General features: G+C 43.3%; 1 long non-coding RNA gene across 1 annotated transcript; it reads left to right on the top strand.

The window, feature by feature from the left end:
• The first annotated feature begins 287 nt into the window (after positions 1–287).
• Positions 288–6,299, top strand: LOC309845591. Its single transcript, XR_014301362.1, has 2 exons — positions 288–414; positions 6,098–6,299. It is a non-coding gene; the product is annotated as an uncharacterized lncRNA (long non-coding RNA).
• Positions 6,300–18,293: the final 11,994 nt, after the last annotated feature.

Here is an 18,293-nt window from a genome sequence, read left to right as displayed (position 1 = left end):
CCCTGGTCTATCTTAAGAGGCAGTGTGACCACCCCAGGCTGTATTCTCATAGAAATGTTTTAAGCCTGCTGCTTTCTCATGGATCTAGGCACAAACGCTCAAACTACATATTCATAACGTCTGTCCTTAAATGTCAAAAATCTCCACTTCATATAATCAAGATGTTTTAAGCTCCTTTCAAGATTCTGGGATTTTTCAATTCTGTTGGTGCCGGGTTGCCTCTTAGTTCTAAAATAGAACACGGTCTATGATCTCATATTCAGCATACCAAAAAGCAAAAAGCTCAGATAGCCCTCAAGTTTTCTGTCATGATTCACTTGATGGCAAAATCGAAACTAATCCATCATAAAGTTTATAGCCTCTATTCTGCTTAGTCCGAATGTCTACACCTTTCGCAGTGGATCTCCATATACGGTGGGTACCCTGTATTCTTTCAAAATTGAAGAGAGTATGATTGTTAAAAATATCTGCTCCTAAGGATTTTGGAAAGGGGACTGGGGCTCCGCTAAGAGTCATTTGTCTTACACAGAAGCAAAAGCTCGCCAATAAAGGGAATGGAATGGGAACGGGAAAAAGGGGGCAGGGAAGAAGGGAGAGGGTAAAAACCGAGAGAAGCCGGAGAGGAGGAAACGCTCTCACAGTCCTCCTATTTAAAGCCTCAAGGATGCATATCAATCAGACTTCAAGCTCAGTGATTTGGTGGGAGGTTTTACTAAGTGTAAAGCTATAAGGAAGCCCTTGCAGCACAAAACACGCCAAAACGGCACTGAGATTTTTAACATTATCCGTAAGGAAACAAAGGTCACAACTAATATTATACTAATAAAATAATGTTGGGTTTTCCTGTTTCTTCAAGGATCTTGCACTACTTCTTGGTACTCTGGGATGAGGTTTCATTTCTGTCAAAAGGGTAGGTAGGTAGGTAGGTCCTGGACCTAGATTCTCCCAGACACATTTTAGGCTAACTTAGGGGTTTTCATTATGTTTGAAAGTCTGATCCACTCTAGTATTTCAAAAATAGTCCTCTCTCTTTTTTTAAAAAAGAGAATCTTAACGGCTTCTTAGAACCATAGCTAGGAAGCCAGAACTCTCTCAGCTCTGGCTGTTTGATCTACAGCACCAGAAAACAAGACAGACAGTTGGCCTTTGCTCAGCTGAAACCAAACAGAAGGAAATAAGTAGGAAGAGAAGGAAAGATCTGAAGCTTCTCAATCTTGGCCGCATATAAGAGTCATCACTTTAAAAATTATCAACTACAGGGGTGCTTCCCCATAAACTTGAATGTGATCAGAATCACCTTGGAGCTCTAGCTCACAGAGCACTGGGCCTCACCCTCAGTTTCAAAATTGGCAGGTCAGGGCTGGGGCCTAAGAACATGCATTTTAAGTAAGTTCCTGGGTGCTGCTGGTCCAGGGTTGTCATTTTCAGATCCCTAACTATCTGTCTGAGAGAGAGATTGCCAGAGACAGCACAAGTGGGCAGGAGAGGGAGAAGCAGGCTTCCTGCTGAGCAGGGAGCCCAACGCAGGACTCGATCCCAGGACCCTGGAATCAAGACCTCAGCAGAAGGCAGACACTTATCCTACTGAGCCACCCAGGAGCCCTTGAGATCACCCTTGAGACCTGAGTATTTCTTTTTCAGAATTCCCCAGGTGATTCAAAGAGGCTGCCAGGCTGGGGAACCACTGAGCAAGGCAGAGACTTTCCTACACAAACCAGACCAAGAGAGCCCATGTCTTTCTCCACACCATAAGGAGACAGTCCTCAGTCTCATCTTCAGGACTTTTTAGCTAAGGGGAGAAGGTTCTTTATAGAGTTCTGGAGAGAACAGTAACGTTGCTTTATTGGAGGAGAAAGGTGATCCAAGAATACAAATGACTTGGTTGATCAGGATGGGATTGGGAATAAGATTCTGGGATTTTCCATAAAATCTAATTTAAAGTACACACTTTTTTTTTTCTTAGAAGCATACTTAGAAACATTTGAGAATGCTGGGTTCCTTGTAAAAGGGATCTAGAGAATTTACAACAGGCTATTGCTTAAGAGCCCACGATAATTTGGAACATAATAACCCTGGGCAAAAGTGAATTTTGCCTAAAAGTTGCAGTGCAGGAGAAATTCCAGAGATTGTACAAATTATACCCTTGGAAAAGAAATGTCTGTCGTGATGACTGTCAGTTCATTTCTGGAAATGCAATAATCTACTCTTACAAAAGATTTTTTAATAAGATTGTAAAGATGAATGTCAAGGCTGAGCCAGGCATTTGATTTGCTTGAAATTTCACGCAAACCCAAGATTTTGTTTCTCTGTTATTCCTAAATGTTGGAAGAGGCAGGAGACATGCTCTAACATGCTTATTCACTCCCTGGCAGACTATGGCACTAGACTGATTTGATTCTCCCTTATTTGTTGATTTTTTTTTTTTTAATAGTCTCTGGCAACATTGTTTGGCTCTGGGATAATAACCACTTGATCCTGCCAAAAAGAAATCTGGGAATTTTCTGATCTGCCTTTGTTTGTTTTCCAAATCTGCTTTGAGGACATGCAGAACCGGATCTGATGGGTGGTAAAAGTAGAAGTGAAGAGAATGTAGATTTTGCTGAATGAAACAGAAAAAAAAAGGACATACACCTTCAGGATTCATCAGTACTGCAAGACTGGTTTATTTTCTCTTAGCCTCTTTATTTGCGCTTCTATCAAGCCTCACTACATCCGCTAGACATTCTCTTTCACTGCCATGCCATCTGCACTCAGGTGAGAACACGTATGTCACCAAGAAGACAGAACCCACAATAGCAAAGACTGAAGTCAGGCTTTGCAAGGAAAAGCTGCACTTAGCTTAAGTAGTAAAGGCAGGAGTGCTTCTAACTTCCTTCTCTAATGTAGCTAATTGTGCCCAAGCCCCCTGCTTGATTCAGTTCCCTCATGTGGCTAACGCACGAGACCGTGTTTCACTGCCAGGTGAAAACAGACTTATCGAACAGATTTATTTATTTGAACCTGAAATTGCTAGAAACCTAAGAGATGGGGGATTTTAGAGTTTAACTCCTTTTCAGCCTTGACATACCTTCTGGGATAAGACACAGGTCACTGCACGGCAGAGCAGAAGATCGGGCCACCGTCGCTAATAGGCTATCATCAATCCTCCTTTCAGGGGTCCCACAGGGACACCGAGGATTTCCTCTGACCCGTCTCCCCCTAGGTGAGGGTCATTTTGCCACTCATGCGACCTTCACCAGGTGGCCTGGAAGGGACAGCAAAGGTAAAACACAAACCAAGCTGCTGGTCTCTTTGCTAGTTCTGGTTGGAGGCAGCTTTGCACAAAGCTTGACTGTCCGAAGTCAGATTCCACATTGGTGACAGCTCAGAGCTCCTGGTCCTTACTCCACCTCAGCTGTCACACTGGCAGCAGGAGAGGAGCCTGGCAGGAGCTCTCTGCCATCCTCTCTGGCTGATCACTGTGGAGTCCTTAGTGCCTCTGATCATGGCGCATGGCAGTTAACTGGGAGGTTTTCTTGCTGGAATCCCTTTTGGTTTTCTTCTCACTGCCTGCCTACCTTGGCATACTGGAACACTGGGCTGAACAAGGACATCTCCCTCTCTAGGTCTTGAAAGCCATTAGAGACCATCTTACTACAGAGTCATGCTGCCCATCACAGAGACCACACCACTCACCAGCACTTAACACACTTTCACAGAAAACCCTTTGCTTCCTGCCCCGCTCTCCATGACCAGGTTTCCCCCGGCTGCGTGAGCTTTGACTCATTCGTCAACACATTCCTAATCCCCCACTTTGCCCTAGCTCCTATGAGTTTCGTCCCCAAAACTCGGGCCCTAATCCACAGAGGACTGTGACTTCCTCTCCTTCTAGCATGTTCAGAAATATGTATCGTAACAGGCTTGCCTCTTCCTTTGACAAAGCCTAGAATCAACCTTGGAATAATGCATCGTTTTGAGACAGACATATGGGATGCCTGTTGCTTAGCATACAGAACCTGGAACTTCCCCCAAGACAACTATTTGATACGTACAACTGCCAAAGAACAAGAACGGAGCATCTAGAAGCCATGAAAATCAGCTAAAAAAGATGAACAATCCAAAAGCAAAAAGGGCATGAGGAGAGGAAAGGGTTGTTGAAAAAAAAAGAAAACTTGAAATATCAATAACTATTTGAGAAGAAATTCAACCCCACTAGTTATCAGGGAAATGCAAATAAAATCACGATCAGATGAGCAACATTTTTTAAATTTAAAAAAAAATTTGAAAGTCTGATCCTATAAACTACTGACAAGGACAGGGGTGAGAGTGGCTATTCTCAGGTCCTGGTAAGAATGTTAACTGTCTAGTCCCTCTAGAGAAGACACAGACACGGCTGGGAAGTTGATGGCACACTTGACACATAGCCCAACACTTTGCCCGACGTATAGGTTCTATAGCATCTCTCACAGATACACACAAGAAGTTGTTTACAAGGGTGCTCAGCAAAACATTGTTTGTAATGACAGAAAGACATGGAAACATTCTACATATTAATCAATAGGAAATGGAGAGATAAACCATTGTATATACTCACATAATGGAACAGTGTACAGCATTTCTAATGCATGAGCTAGAGGTCCCCATAACAACACGGATACTTTTTTTTTTCTTAAAAGATTTTGTTTATTTATTTGACAGAGAGAGATCACAAGTAGGCAGAGAGGCAGGCAAAGAGAGAGAGGAGGAAGCAGGCTCCCTGCTGAGCAGCGAGCCCAATGCAGGGGCTCAATTCCAGGACCCTGAGATCATGACCTGGGCCGAAGGCAGAGGTTTAACCCACTAAGCCACCCAGGCATCCAAAATGGATAATTCTTACAAATACAGTGGAGTACAACACAATTCATCTGGAGTTTAAAAGCCTACAGCATACTACTATGGGCACTATTTCTAAATATATACCTGTATATTCCAAGTATTACAACACAGACGGGGAATCTGGTTGGCTTAGTTGGAAGAACATGCAACTCTTGAACTCAGGGTTATAAGTTTGAGTCCCATGCTGGGTGTAGAGATCACTTAAAAATAAAATCTTAAAAAAACAAAACAAAACACAGAAAACGGACAGAAATGGCAAACACTACCAACAATACTGTGGTTACCTCTGGAGAGAGTGGGAGGGACGCACTGACCATTATATCCAAAAGCTTTTATTGAAAAAATAAAGCAAAATGGCACAATGTTCCTTTATAATAATTATGGGTGGAAATGGATATAGGTACTTTTCTGTATCTCTGAGATACTTCTCTTTTCTCATATTATAATAACTTCCATGTTGGTCAAGAATGGATCTTTTAACCTCGAAGTTTCTTCTTTCTTTCTGGTTCCCGGGCCTCTCCTCCTGGGTTTTTATAGGAAGCCCAGGGATGGGACCAAAAGTTGCCAAGTGGACATGCTGGGCACATTGAGTACCTTCAACCAGCAAACCTCTCCTCAGGCTGGGCTACACGTCAGTGCTCAGACACTTGCAGAAAGCACTTTTTGTCTCATTCTCCTTTAAATGCTACATAGGAAGAAACAAAAGGAGATGCCCCCCGTGGCTTTAAGTCAAACCCTTAATTTTATTTGAATATAGTTTTTTGTCATTTAATTACTGCCATTTTTCTTTTCTTTTCTTTTCTTTTTTTTTTTTTAACACTTCCAGATCTCTGTGTAATTTTTATATCTATGCAGATTAGATGAAGAGTCCAGGAAGACCCAGCCACATAATTAAGGACAGAATGGAATCTTTCACTTTTACAACCATCTTTCCCCATTTAAAATATGACATTTTCTGTTTTCTAAATCATAAGTTTTTGGCTTCCAGGTTTTTGCTTTGGACAAATATTTTCTGCTCAAAACAGGCTGCTATGGGGCGCCTGGGTGGCTCAGTGGGTTAGGCCGCTGCCTTCGGCTCAGGTCATGATCTCGGGGTCCTGGGATCGAGTCCCGCGTCGGGCTCTCTGCTCAGCAGGGAGCCTGCTTCCTCCTCTCTCTCTCTCTGTCTGCCTCTCTGCCTACTTGTGATCTCTGTCTGTCAAATAAATAAATAAATAAAATCTTTAAAAAAAAAAAAAAACAGGCTGCTATGAATCTGCAACCTCTCAAGTCAACATGGTCTGGAATGGACAAATGTACCAGTTTTCTGCTCAGGATCCAATTCAAGGAAGAAACAATGGGGACCACAGGAGAAATCCCCCCCTCATTCGGGGCTTTTCCTGGAGAGCTTTTGTAGGATCTCAAGCTAAAATCCGTTACAGATTTGGAAAGACTTTTTCGCAGCACTTGTCTCTTTGTTGCCTACCTGATCTTTAAGGCTGAATTACTTTATGAGAAGTAAAGGCAACAATGGGTTATCAGTTGGTATGGGCATACCTATGTTGGAGAATTTGAGGAAAGTTTGATACAGAGACTATTTACAAAAATGTCATCAGTGTAAATGAGAGCCCAAGATTAGTGCCCCTCAGGCTATCACCACCCCTAGACTTCAACAGGCAAGAGGAAGGAAGTGATTATCTACAGCCAGAGACTGTGTGTGTGTGTGTGTGTGTGTGTATGTGTGTAACAGGTGGGTGCTAGGACAAAGGCATCATTGCAGGGAGGGGCCAGGAAAGAAAGACTCAGCACTTCCTCCCTCTGTCCATCTCTGATTGGTGCCCCTCCTTAGCCAAAACTCAACTGGGACCAGAAGATCAAGAACCTTGTGGATTTCCGGTCAGGGTTCCGGAGCAGAGTAGGACTAGTAAGGAGAGTGACTATCAGCACACTAGGCTATCCAAAAAAGTTCTATAAATGTTCTCAGGATCTCCACTTGTTTCATGTTCCACACAGGCTAATGCACATCAGGAATTATTCTGTGGAAGGTATGTTCCCCATTCAGGTAGTTGGGGGAGCCAATTCTTCAGACAGCGTACCTATCATCTAGAGATGCTCTGATCCCGCAAACTGTTCCACTAGTTAACGACCAACTGGCTATACTTTGATCATATGTAGATGATAGATCAGAGGATGACGCAGCACATTTTGCACTGACCAGGAGTGTAATAAAATAAGACCAAATGCAAATGGATACAATTGCAGCTGATCTGTGACATAAAGAAGAGGCCTTTCTTTGTACTTCTGTGTTCTGTAGAGCACTGATAGTGGGTCTTTCTATCCACAGAGGAGATGTCTGGATCATCACAGAAAAAGTGTACTACATTTTCTCTCATGTGACGATTTACTGAAACTTACATGTACTAACCAGAATGCATTATTAAATTTGAAAAACAAAAAACAAAAAAAAAAACAAAAAAACCCTTACTGGTGCAAAATACACCATTTCTATTCGAAAGGTGCTAGTGAGATGACTGAAGCACAATTCCTGCCCCCAAGACAAAAATAAATGGTCCTTTTCTGCCAATTAGGAGAGTCATAACTGGGTTACTTTGCGTGAAAATGGCCAAAGCCAAACCCAGACATAGCCAACACCCTACTCACCCACCGCACCCCCCTGATGGTCCTGTCTCAATACGGTCCCACTTAAACCTTCTTTTTGCAGTTCAACGACAGGACACCTGTGTTTTGTTTTGTTTTGTTTTTGTTTAAAAGATTTTATTTATCTATTTGACAGAGAGAGAGATCACAAGTAGGCAGAGAGGCAGGCAGAGAGAGAGGAGGAAGCAGGCTCTCCGCTGAGCAGAGACCCCCCCCCCCACCATGCGGGTCTTGATCCCAGGACCCTGAGATCATGACCTGAGCTGAAGGCAGAGGCTTAACCCACTGAGTCACCCAGGCGCCCCTCTAAAGCAATTTTAAAAGACATCTCTCATTTCCTTAAAATGTGTTTGCCGAACAAGACTATCCAATACGTAGAGGATAGGCAGGCTTAGGTGGGGATGAGGGGCGATAAACAAGGAAGTGAATGGTTTTATTTCAAGAACAATCAAGTACAAAGTTCAGGACCCTGAGAGTGAGTTATCTCCTTAAAGTTTATGCCCAGGATGCTTTAATCACACATCCCTACTCTGGGTGATCTGATTAAGAATTCTTTTTTGAAAAGGCGGATTAAGCAGTAGGTGGGCAGAGGGAGTGCAAGGGGGAAGAGAATGCAGCCACACCCATTCTTCACTCTGCCTGAATACTGCAAACGTGTGCAGGACTTCTAAAGATAGCAATGCCTGGAGGACCCCTCCGAAGATTCTCATTTCCCTGGTCCGACGAGAGAGTTTGATCCTGGGTACCCTGTAACTTTCCCAGGTGACTTTAATAATCAGACTGGCTTGAGAAAGGCTTAGCTAGAAAAGAGGACAGCTCTTGTGCAGGGAATAAAAAAAGACACCATCAGATCCAGAGAAATGCAAAATAAGTGACTGGAACCATCCAAACGTTTAGTTACCGAAAGGCATTTTAATTTACAAGTAATATTATTATCATGTCCTTACAAGGCAATACCCACTGTGCCCAGGAACATGACCATGCAGGGAGAGGAGGCTTGGACCACTTCAATACAAAGCTGTATCCCTGAAAAACGAAGCTACGGACGGCACCTAGGAAGATAGGGAGGGCTGGATTGTTTCACGTCAATTTCACGAAACTGGGGAACTTTCCTGAAGACTCTTGAGTACAAACTCCGTCAGCTATGGCTAGGGGAAGGCAGAGAGAGTCATCGTGACGTAGGTTTGGATAAAAAGCAGATAAATACATGTCTATTCTAAGAATGGAAGCAACATGCAAAAGACAGTCCACCTATTTCCATGAATGCAGATGTTGGTTATAAATTATAGAAGGAAGGACAGAGTACTATTTTGAAGTACAGTGGATAAGCAGAGAATTCCCACCAAAAATAAAAAGGAGAAACCTACCCTCCTTTACTTTCCATCTTCATGGAAAGTTTTATGCCTTTTTTTTTTTTTTTTGCCCCCTTCCTTCTTGCCTTGTCTCCTGACACCCCCTAATTAGTGCTCTCATCTCTGCCTCTGGCACGGTGCGTGCTGTAGGTGGCTGGCGTGACATAGGAAGCCTGCCCCTGCCGCGCTAGGAGGCACCCTGTGGCGCCCAAACAAAAAGCCCAGAAAGCCTGACCCAACTATTTTCCTATGAATAGAATGTGTTTTCTTTATTGAGATAAAAGGTGTTTGTGTGCATCTATTTGTACGAAGATGAGCTATAAATATAGGGGATTTTGTGCGTGTCTATTGCATGTGAGTTTCTGAGTCTATTTAAAAAGGTTTGGGATCAGAATATTTCAGTGGGTCCTCAAATAGGACTGGAAACCCCTCAAAGACTCAGTATTTGTCCTCTCCGTTTGAAAGACTAAGGGAAGAAAGTGTAACTTTCTAAGAAGCAAGCTGGAGGCAAGTGAAACATTCCTGATCTTGAGATTAAAGGCGCTCCCAAGAAATAGGTTGATCTCCTCTTCCACCACCTTCTTTAATGACATCGTAAGATGGAACTGCTCTGCCTTGGAGACAAAAATCTCAGAAACTTCCAGCATGGGGATGTGAACAGTTTTTTGTTTGTTCATTTTTGTTTTGTTTTGTCTTGTTTTTACAGTCAGACATCCAACTAGGATTTATCCGGTGACTCCAGAGGGCTGAGCGTCTTGCTGTGTTGAACCGAGGGCACTCTGGATCTCACTGGGGGGTATTTTCCAGAGACCTGTAACGCCACCCTACCGTGAGTGCCGAGATGCTGAAAGATGATGGGTGGGAATAATCAATGCTGAAAATAGTCCCAAAGAGGAGGATCTGGACCTCTGTCTCTCCCCGGGGTGGGGACACATTTGGGGAAGTCCCAGTACAAATGCTAGAGGGATCAGTGTTACAAAGCCAGGGCAGTAGAGAACATGGTGATTCATCAGACCAAAGCCCACTCAACTCTCTAAAATGCAATGATGTAAGCTCTCTGCTATAGTCCTTGACCTGAATCTGGGAGGCAGGTTGTTCCCCCTTTCCCCAATGTCTGTTGGAGACTAGAGTCTGAATGTGTGCTTTCTCCCCAGCTCTGCCCAGATTCATGGATTGAAATCCTAACCCTTAAGGTGATGGTATTAGGACATGAGGCCGTTGGGAGGTGATGAGGTCATGAGGTCTTTGTCCTTGTGATTGAGGTTAGTGTCCTTCTAAAAAAGAGGGCCCCCATGGGGCACCTGGATGGCTCAGTTGGTTGGGCGACTGCCTTCGGCTCAGGTCGTGATCCCAGAGTCTCAGGATCTAGGCCCACATCGGGCTCCCAGCTCCATGCGGAGTCTGCTTCTCCCTCTGACCTTCTCCTCTCTCATGTTCTCTCTCACTTTCTCTCTCAAATAAGTAAATAAAATATTTTTAAAAAGCGGGGGAGGGGGAGCTCAGTTGGTTAAGCTTCTGCCTTTGGCTCAGGTCATGATCCCAGGGTCCTAGGGTCGATCCCGCATTGGGCTCCCTGCTCAGTGGAAGCCTGCTTCTCCTTCTCCCTTTGTTCCTCCCCTCTACTCCTGCTCACTCTCTCAAATAAATAAAATCCTAAAAAAAAAAAAAAAAAAAAAAGAGGGCCCAGGTGATGGCTCATCATGCCTTCTACTATGTGAGAACAAAGAGATCCTCTCTATGAACCAGATTCCAAATCTGCTGGCACCTTGATTTTTGGACTCTCCAGCCTCCAGAACCGTGAGAAATAAACTTCTTTTATTTATAAGCCACCCAGCTGAGGCACTTTTGATCCAGCAGTATGGAGAGACTCACATACTGTCTTAGACAGTGGCAGTAAAATGTGCTGCTCATTCTACTGCTGTAGATGCTAAGTGCTCATACACATCCTCATTAGCCTGGGACAGATCCACTGAGTCCCTATTGTCCTGGTGCAATGATTATTATTATGTTTTAAAGATTTTATATATTTATTTGAGAGAGAGAATGTATGCACACAAACAGGGAGAGACAAAGGGAGAGGGAGCGCAAACTCCCCGCAGAGCAGGGCGCCTAACTTGGGGCTCCATCCCAGGACCCTGAGCTCAGGATCTGAGTGGCAGACAGATGCTTCACTGAGTGAGCCACTCAGGTGCCCCTGTGTTGGTGTGTTTATTAATAGAACCTCTTACCCCACAAGCACCCAGGTTTGAGTCCCTAGTAAAAACTGAGTGGAACGAGGATTTGACACTTACAATATAGGATCCGAAATTGACTGGTACCTTTGGGAGCCTGGTTCACACGAAGTTAGGAAGAATCTTTTCATTGTTAACAGTAATTGAGGACTTCTCTGTTTTAAACAAGATGAATGATTTGTCAAACCTTTCTGAGGGATCTGCTCTTTGCGAGGTCATTCACTGATGCTCCGTGGGCTCTCCTGTATGGCTGTGCAGGTGTTCCAGCCACGGGGAGGGAGCGTGGGTGAGCGGGTGGGTAGGGGATAGGCATTCTGCCTCCATGCATTGCACCCAGACTGAGCTCCCTTTCTGTTTGTTTGTTTTTAAAGATTTTATTTATTTATTTATTTGACAGAGAGAGAGAGAGAGAGAAAGCGAGAGAATGAGCACGCACGTGAGCAGGGGAAGAGGGAGAAGCAGGCTCCCCACTGAGCAAGGAGCCCAGTGTGGGACTCGATCCCAGGACCCTGGGATCATGACCTGAGCCAAAGGCAGCCACTTAACCACTGAGCCACCCAGGCATCCCCTGAGCTCCTTTTCTTACTCAAACAAGAGCACTGTGTGGAGAACAGTGGCCTCAGGCATGGTCCCTCACAGTGAAAAATATACACTGTGTTAAGGAGAAGGGACCAACATGACCTAACTATTGCTAAACCCTACAGGACAGGAGATAATGAACAGCTAAATTTGGAGTGCCTGGGGTAGGGCAGGGTAGCCAATCCATAAAGGTTGAATAAATAAACAAATGGATGGTATCAAATACCCATCATATGCCTTGAGTTCAGAGAACTGGAAACCGACTAGAGTTAGACTGGGACAAACTGTTTTAATGAGTAAAATGGGAATCCTAAGGAAGGATGAATTGGATTGGACAGACAGGGAGGATCTGTGGAGAAGGGGAGGGGGGAGGAGTGTTCCATTTCAAAGGAAGAGCAAGACTGTGTAGGAATCTAGACAATGCAACAGGCTGACACTTGAGAGGAGAGAAGACTTCTACTATCTTCCTAAAAAATAGATGCAAGAGCTGTTCTCCTGTAACCACCATGTATAATTTGGCCAACAGAAAAATTTAAAATATCAACTTGATCTTCCAGTATAATGGAAGGAACAGCACAGTTAAGTTCTCTAGAAACACCTTTGTTACTTCCAGCCATGTAAACCATGTAAACCGGCCTTTTTGACCTCAGAATCTTTTTTATGTGACTGTGTGTGGGCGTAGACACCCATGAATGACCGGGCATTTTAGAAAGAGCTCTGAACACGTGCAGAGCATCTAATTCTTTGAGGTGACAAAAGAGTCCACACTAAAAATTCCAGAGGCACAGGAGGAACCAAGGCCAGAACTGGGCACGCTCAACTCCTGGGCAAACTCGCATGCCTTCAGTAGCCAGGCAGCAAGTATAGGACTGAAGCTGATGAGGTGAAAACAGTAAGAAATGGCACACAGGCTTGTGTCTTCTAGTCAGTGTGTAGCTCTCTTGAAGCACTTAAACTAACATTTATAACCCACTCAGCTGGGGCACCTGGGTGGCTCAGGTGGTTAAATATCAGCCTTTGGTTCAGGTCATGATCTCAGGGTCCTGGAATCAACCTCCCAGCAGAGCTGGGAACTGGCTCCTCCCTCTCCTCTGCCTCTCCCCCGGCTTGTGCTCTCTGTCTCTCTCTCAAATGAATAAAGAAAATCTTAAAAAATAATAAGTAAAATAAAATAAAAACAAAACCCACTTAACCAACCAAAGAAATAATCTGTGAGCTGAGCTGACCCTCTGGTTACCAGTTTGCAACCCACATACCAACAAAATATCTGTATTCCACTGACATTTCCAAATATCTTAGAATGCTCAAAAGTTTAAGAGAAAAAAAGGTCTGGAGGGATAAGGGATCTTTATCTGTTTGTTCCCTGATTTATCCAAAGTGCCGAAAATGCTGGTGCATGATAGGCACTCAATAAATGTCGAATGAATGAGTAGCCAATGTTCAAGAGACATTTCATACTTACTGTCAGAAAAGAACTCCATGACCATGAGGATGGCTGTCTAGATAGACACAAGGAAAGCGGCTCCCCTTTCCTCACACTTAAAATTTTGCGATAGCTTTACTGGTTGAGAGCGTTTGACACTGATTGTTAAACAGATCCCCCTCCTCTATTTCACTGGGAAGAAATTGCCCAAGCCCTGCAAATTCTGACAGTCTCTCTTTCAGTTACATTCACAGCAGATGCACTTGAAACAAATCAGACCATTGCTGGGAGATGTAAAGAACCTTTGAAATCACCCAGATGAATAAACCATGCGGTTTATACCCCAAAAGAAGCAGAGATCAAACATTCTTAAAACCAAACTTGCTCCATCTTTTAAAAATAATTTCTACATGGGGGTTCCTGGAATTCACAGGGCAAACTGGGGGACGGGAATTCTTTCTGTCCATTCTCAAATGCTTTGACAGGACAGTAAGGATGGCGGGTATCAACCACATCCTAGATCTAAAAAACCACACTCCTTTCTCTCAGTGTAGCTGGTAGGTAAAGGATGGACTTAAGGATTGGAATTCTACTTCCACTGCCAATGAATGTGACCTGGAGCAAACTTTAAAAAAGATCAACACCATAACCTGAAATTGTCTCTGGAATATACCTTAATATTTACAAATGAATCAATTTGCAAATGACTCCCCTTCGATGTAAAAATACTAAGAGTTTTAACAACACAAACAAGCACAACTGAATCTTACATTAAAAAAAAAAATGAACAAGGAAAATATATATACTTGGAGGCATTTACTATGTAAACTAGCAGTACCCTGAAGACAATCCATTATGCTCTACCTGAACACACAGACCATTAACTCCTTACACTCCATGCCACCCTTTTGCATCTACACCGTGCACTTGCTGTCAATTTCAATGTCATTTCCAGGCTACGTACCCGACAGTTTAGTTTACTGTAACTCTACTTTGGGTGCCTCACAAAAAGAAAGTAAACTGAGGTAAAGGGAAGCATGCTTTAATAAAGATGGTTCATAGGCTATCTTACTTTAAAAACCATTCATTCTCCTAAAGAAACCTTCTTGATGTGGGTTAGATGACCGCAAATTCAACGCTGTAACAGGCTCTCATTAATATAGGGGAAACACTGGGGCGCCTGGGTGGCTCAGTGGGTTAAAGCCTCTGCCTTCGGCTCGGGTCATGATCCCAGGGTCCTGGGATCGAGCCCCGCATCGGGTTCTCTGCTCAGCGGAGAGCCTGCTTCCTCCTCTCTCTCTGCCTGCCTCTCTGCCTACTTGTGATCTCTGTCAAATAAATAAATTAAAAAATATATATAGGGGAAACACCTAGTACAGAATTAGAAACATAAAAGTAACTATGTGAGAGAGCCCCTGTCACTACTATTTCAGAAAATAAAACATAAGGTATTGGCTTTGCTCTTTTCAAGACTTAGCAAGTACACTGCTGTAGACAGTGGTTCTCAAATGTAACTGAGCATGAAAATGACTGGCAAATATGTTTAAAATGTAGATTCCTATGTCCCACTAAATCAGGTTATCTGAATTATCAGATTAAAGCACTTAAATATATATTTTTTAAAAATTCCCCAGTTTACTCTGATGCAAATAGACTACCACAAGGAAACCGCTATCTTGGGAAATTTTTCCTTAAAAACTTGAAATTTGGGGGTGCCTGGGTAGGTCAGTCAGTTAAGCGGCTGCCTTCAACTCAGGTCATGATCCCAGGGTCCTGGGATCAAGCCCTGTGTCGGGCTCCCTGCTCAGCGGGGAGTCAGCTTCTCCCTCTCTCTCTGCCTGCTGGTCTGCCTACTTGTGCTCTCTCTCAAATAAATAAATAAAATCGTTAAAAAAAAAAAACTTGAAAATTTAAGAATTCAGAAAAAAATACACACATCGATTTAGTATATGTGTCTTTACATATACATCTATATGTATAAATGTACTGACAAAGATTCCTTGCTTGACCAAACTATAGTCAAGCTCCTGAACCTTCTCCTAGGTCCATTTAAACAATTTCTTGTAAAACCCAGTTTACCAAGAACTAAGTGGGTTTAGTGAAAGTCTTCAACCACCTGAGCAGGTTCCTCATTATTCACCGTCCCCCCAGTGAGGCCTGATCACTCCAAGCCTGTCTTCAACAAGAATCCTGTTAGACTGGCTGAAGCCCAAAATCTCCTCATCACTGATAATTTCTCTTGGTAATTTTCTACCCTCCCCTCCTGACCCCGCTCTTGGCTGTAATTCTCACCACTCAGGCTGCATTTGGAAGTGAGCTTAGTTCTACACTGAGGTCTCTTTTCTCCTACTGCAATAGTCCTGAATAAACTCTGTACTTCTTTTCCTGTTGTCCAGCTCTGGTTTTTCTCTGACACATTCATGTGTATGTAGGCGTGTACATTTTCCACGGCTGCTTCTTAGGGAGAAAGACCTTTGCCTTTTAAGCATTTTTCAAATTACCATTCTGAACTAAAATGAGGGACCAAAGCCAATCAACCTCTCCAAAAATTTAGCAAGCAATCATCTAGATATAGAAATGGTCATTTCAATACTTCAATGTGTTTGTCGACTTCTGTAGAATGAAAAATACTACGACTCACTTTTGATGATGGTGGGTAAAATAAATAAATAAAACCCACTCAGCCAACCAAAGAAATAATCTGGAACAAAACATGAGGCAGCTCATTTTTGAAAAACTGATCTGAATACTTGCCTTTGTGCTGAGAGACAGACAGACTTAGAAAATATTATTGAAAAAGTGAACAATTTTCCGAAGGTCCCCAAGATGGATGACAAAGTGACTGTGTGCCTCACACTCCCCCACTGTGAACACCATCCTCAGAGCTTGACTCTATACAGACGTTTAGACCATTCCATTAAAGGACTGAATGGGGAGGTCACTTCCGTGGAAGCTAATGGACTCTGAGTGGGGGTGAGGATGTTTGCTACATCCTAGCAAGAGACATTTTTATTGATGCCTCAGTCTGATCTGTACCTATATTCTTTTTTTTTTAATATATTTTTTAAGATTTTATATATTTATCAGAGAGAGAGAGGGGGAGAGAGCAAGCACAGGCAGACAGAATGGCAGGCAGAGGCAGAGGGAGAAGCAGGCTCCCTGCTGAGCAAGGAGCCCGATGCGGGACTCGATCCCAGGATGCTGGGATCATGACCTGAGCCGAAGGCAGCTGCTTAACCAACTGAGCCACCCAGGCGTCCCTGTACCTATATTCTTAAATTTGAATAATTTAGAGCAAAAATTCTTCTCTCTCATTCTCTACTTTGAGATTTGGGGGGCTGAGGGAATGCGACAGAAAACAATTCTACCCCATATGAGCAAGGATAAAAACAGCAATATTCATTCTTTATCTTCCTTTGTCTCTCAATCATTAAAAAAAAAAAAAAGATGAACTGGCTGGGCGCACTAATATTTTTCAGAGGCCCCACAGCTTTAAAGGACAAGCCCCAAAGCATATCCCTAGGATTAAGATAAAATCATGGGATACTTACTCCTTTTAAAATTTTGATAGGCTCAGCAATGCTAACTGTGAGAATTCATGGGGCTCATTCATCACTGACCAGCTCCATTAGAATGTTTATGCTCTATTATAAGTAAAAATGGACAGAGACTTTCATGTGACTCGGAGAATGACATGATTGCTAGTTAACAATCCATTTAGGAAGACAGTTCCACCCATTTTTGCAGACATAGCCCTGATATACTCACAAATGACCAAAGAAAACATCTCCTCGAGAAACCTGTATACAGAAAGCAGATACAAAATTGAGTAAAACTATCCTGTTGACCAGTGTCTTCCAGAAAAAAATGCCTACCTAGCATCGTGCCTGGTACACAGGGGCTATGGAAATTATTTATTAAATGAACAAACACATGATGGGAGTGGTGGAAAATGCACTGGGAAACAAATACTAGAAGGAAAGTGCCTGGGCATTCACAGTGTTTTTCTGTCTCCCTTTTACTTTTTTGTATTTTGTGTACTGATTTTCTACAATAAGCACTTACTACTTTTATAGTTTCAAAAAGCAAATAAATATTAAAACCAAACAATGCCTTTTTCTTTCTATTTCTCAGTTTTTCCCATCTGAAAGCTTTGAAGTCTGTTTTCCTATTTGGGGAAATCACTTTCATATTTTATCCCACAGAGAACTATTTATTCCAGTACTGAAAATACAGCTATAAGGGAGGGTGGGGGGGAAGAAAAGATGTCCTTCTGCTTGGAAAACTGCCTAATCAAGTTAAAATAGAACTTAACAGAAAACTTCAACAGCGCTTACTACAACCTAATAAGAACAAAGTAAGTAAACCAGGAAAACCTGTCCGCCGTAGGAAATGACACGACTTAGCTCAGTGAGCGGACATTGATACTGACACTGGCACCGACACTTCCCAGGCTGGCTAAGGTTCTCTGTGCGTTCATCTGTCTTCATTCCTTCCATCACTCACGCACTGTCACCTCACGCTTCTCAAGCAGCACACTCTTGTAGGAGGCTGGTGGAGGTTCAGGCCAGACGTGACCGCTAAAAGACCCCTCAAGTTCTTCCAGTCTCAAAACAGTGTGGACTTTTCCTTAAAGCGAAAGAATCTCGGCAGTCAGGACACCTAAGACTTCCACAGTAGAGCTCCTCAAGGTCTGCCTTGCCCATGGGGAGAGCCCGGATGGCAGCTCCAGCAGGGTCTGGAGAGCAGGACCACAATGCCAGGTGCCAGGGAGAGAGACTCTTCCATTTGAGTCATAAACGCTACTTACATTTGAACAGAAATGTCCAAAGTCCATTCATAGCCTTCATCACTTTGACCTCCATAACCACCCTGTCAAGTCAACATGGCAGAGTACTCTACAATGGACAGCTATGGACCGCAGAGATGGAGGGACTGACTACCTTCACACTGTTTGCTGGGAGGCAACTGAGGCAGGCCCTGAACGGGGCTCAACTTCCTTTCAATATGGCACACCGCCCTTCTCTACCCTGCAGGAGTTTAAAGAGCCAGAATGCTCACCCCGACGGCACGGAGCTATTCTAAAAGTCATCGGCACTACAGTCTCCAGTAACTGGTCCAGCTTGATGTGTACACGGGCAAGTAATTTTCTGTTAGACATCATCATCATTAGCTTTCAACAATTAAGATCCTCGTCCCTTTAGCCCAGAGAAGCCG

The sequence above is a fragment of the Mustela nivalis genome (assembly GCF_964662115.1).
Source record: "Mustela nivalis genome assembly, chromosome: 12".
In the NCBI taxonomy this organism is placed as follows: domain Eukaryota; kingdom Metazoa; phylum Chordata; class Mammalia; order Carnivora; family Mustelidae; genus Mustela; species Mustela nivalis.
This window is presented reverse-complemented; position numbering and strand designations above follow the sequence as displayed.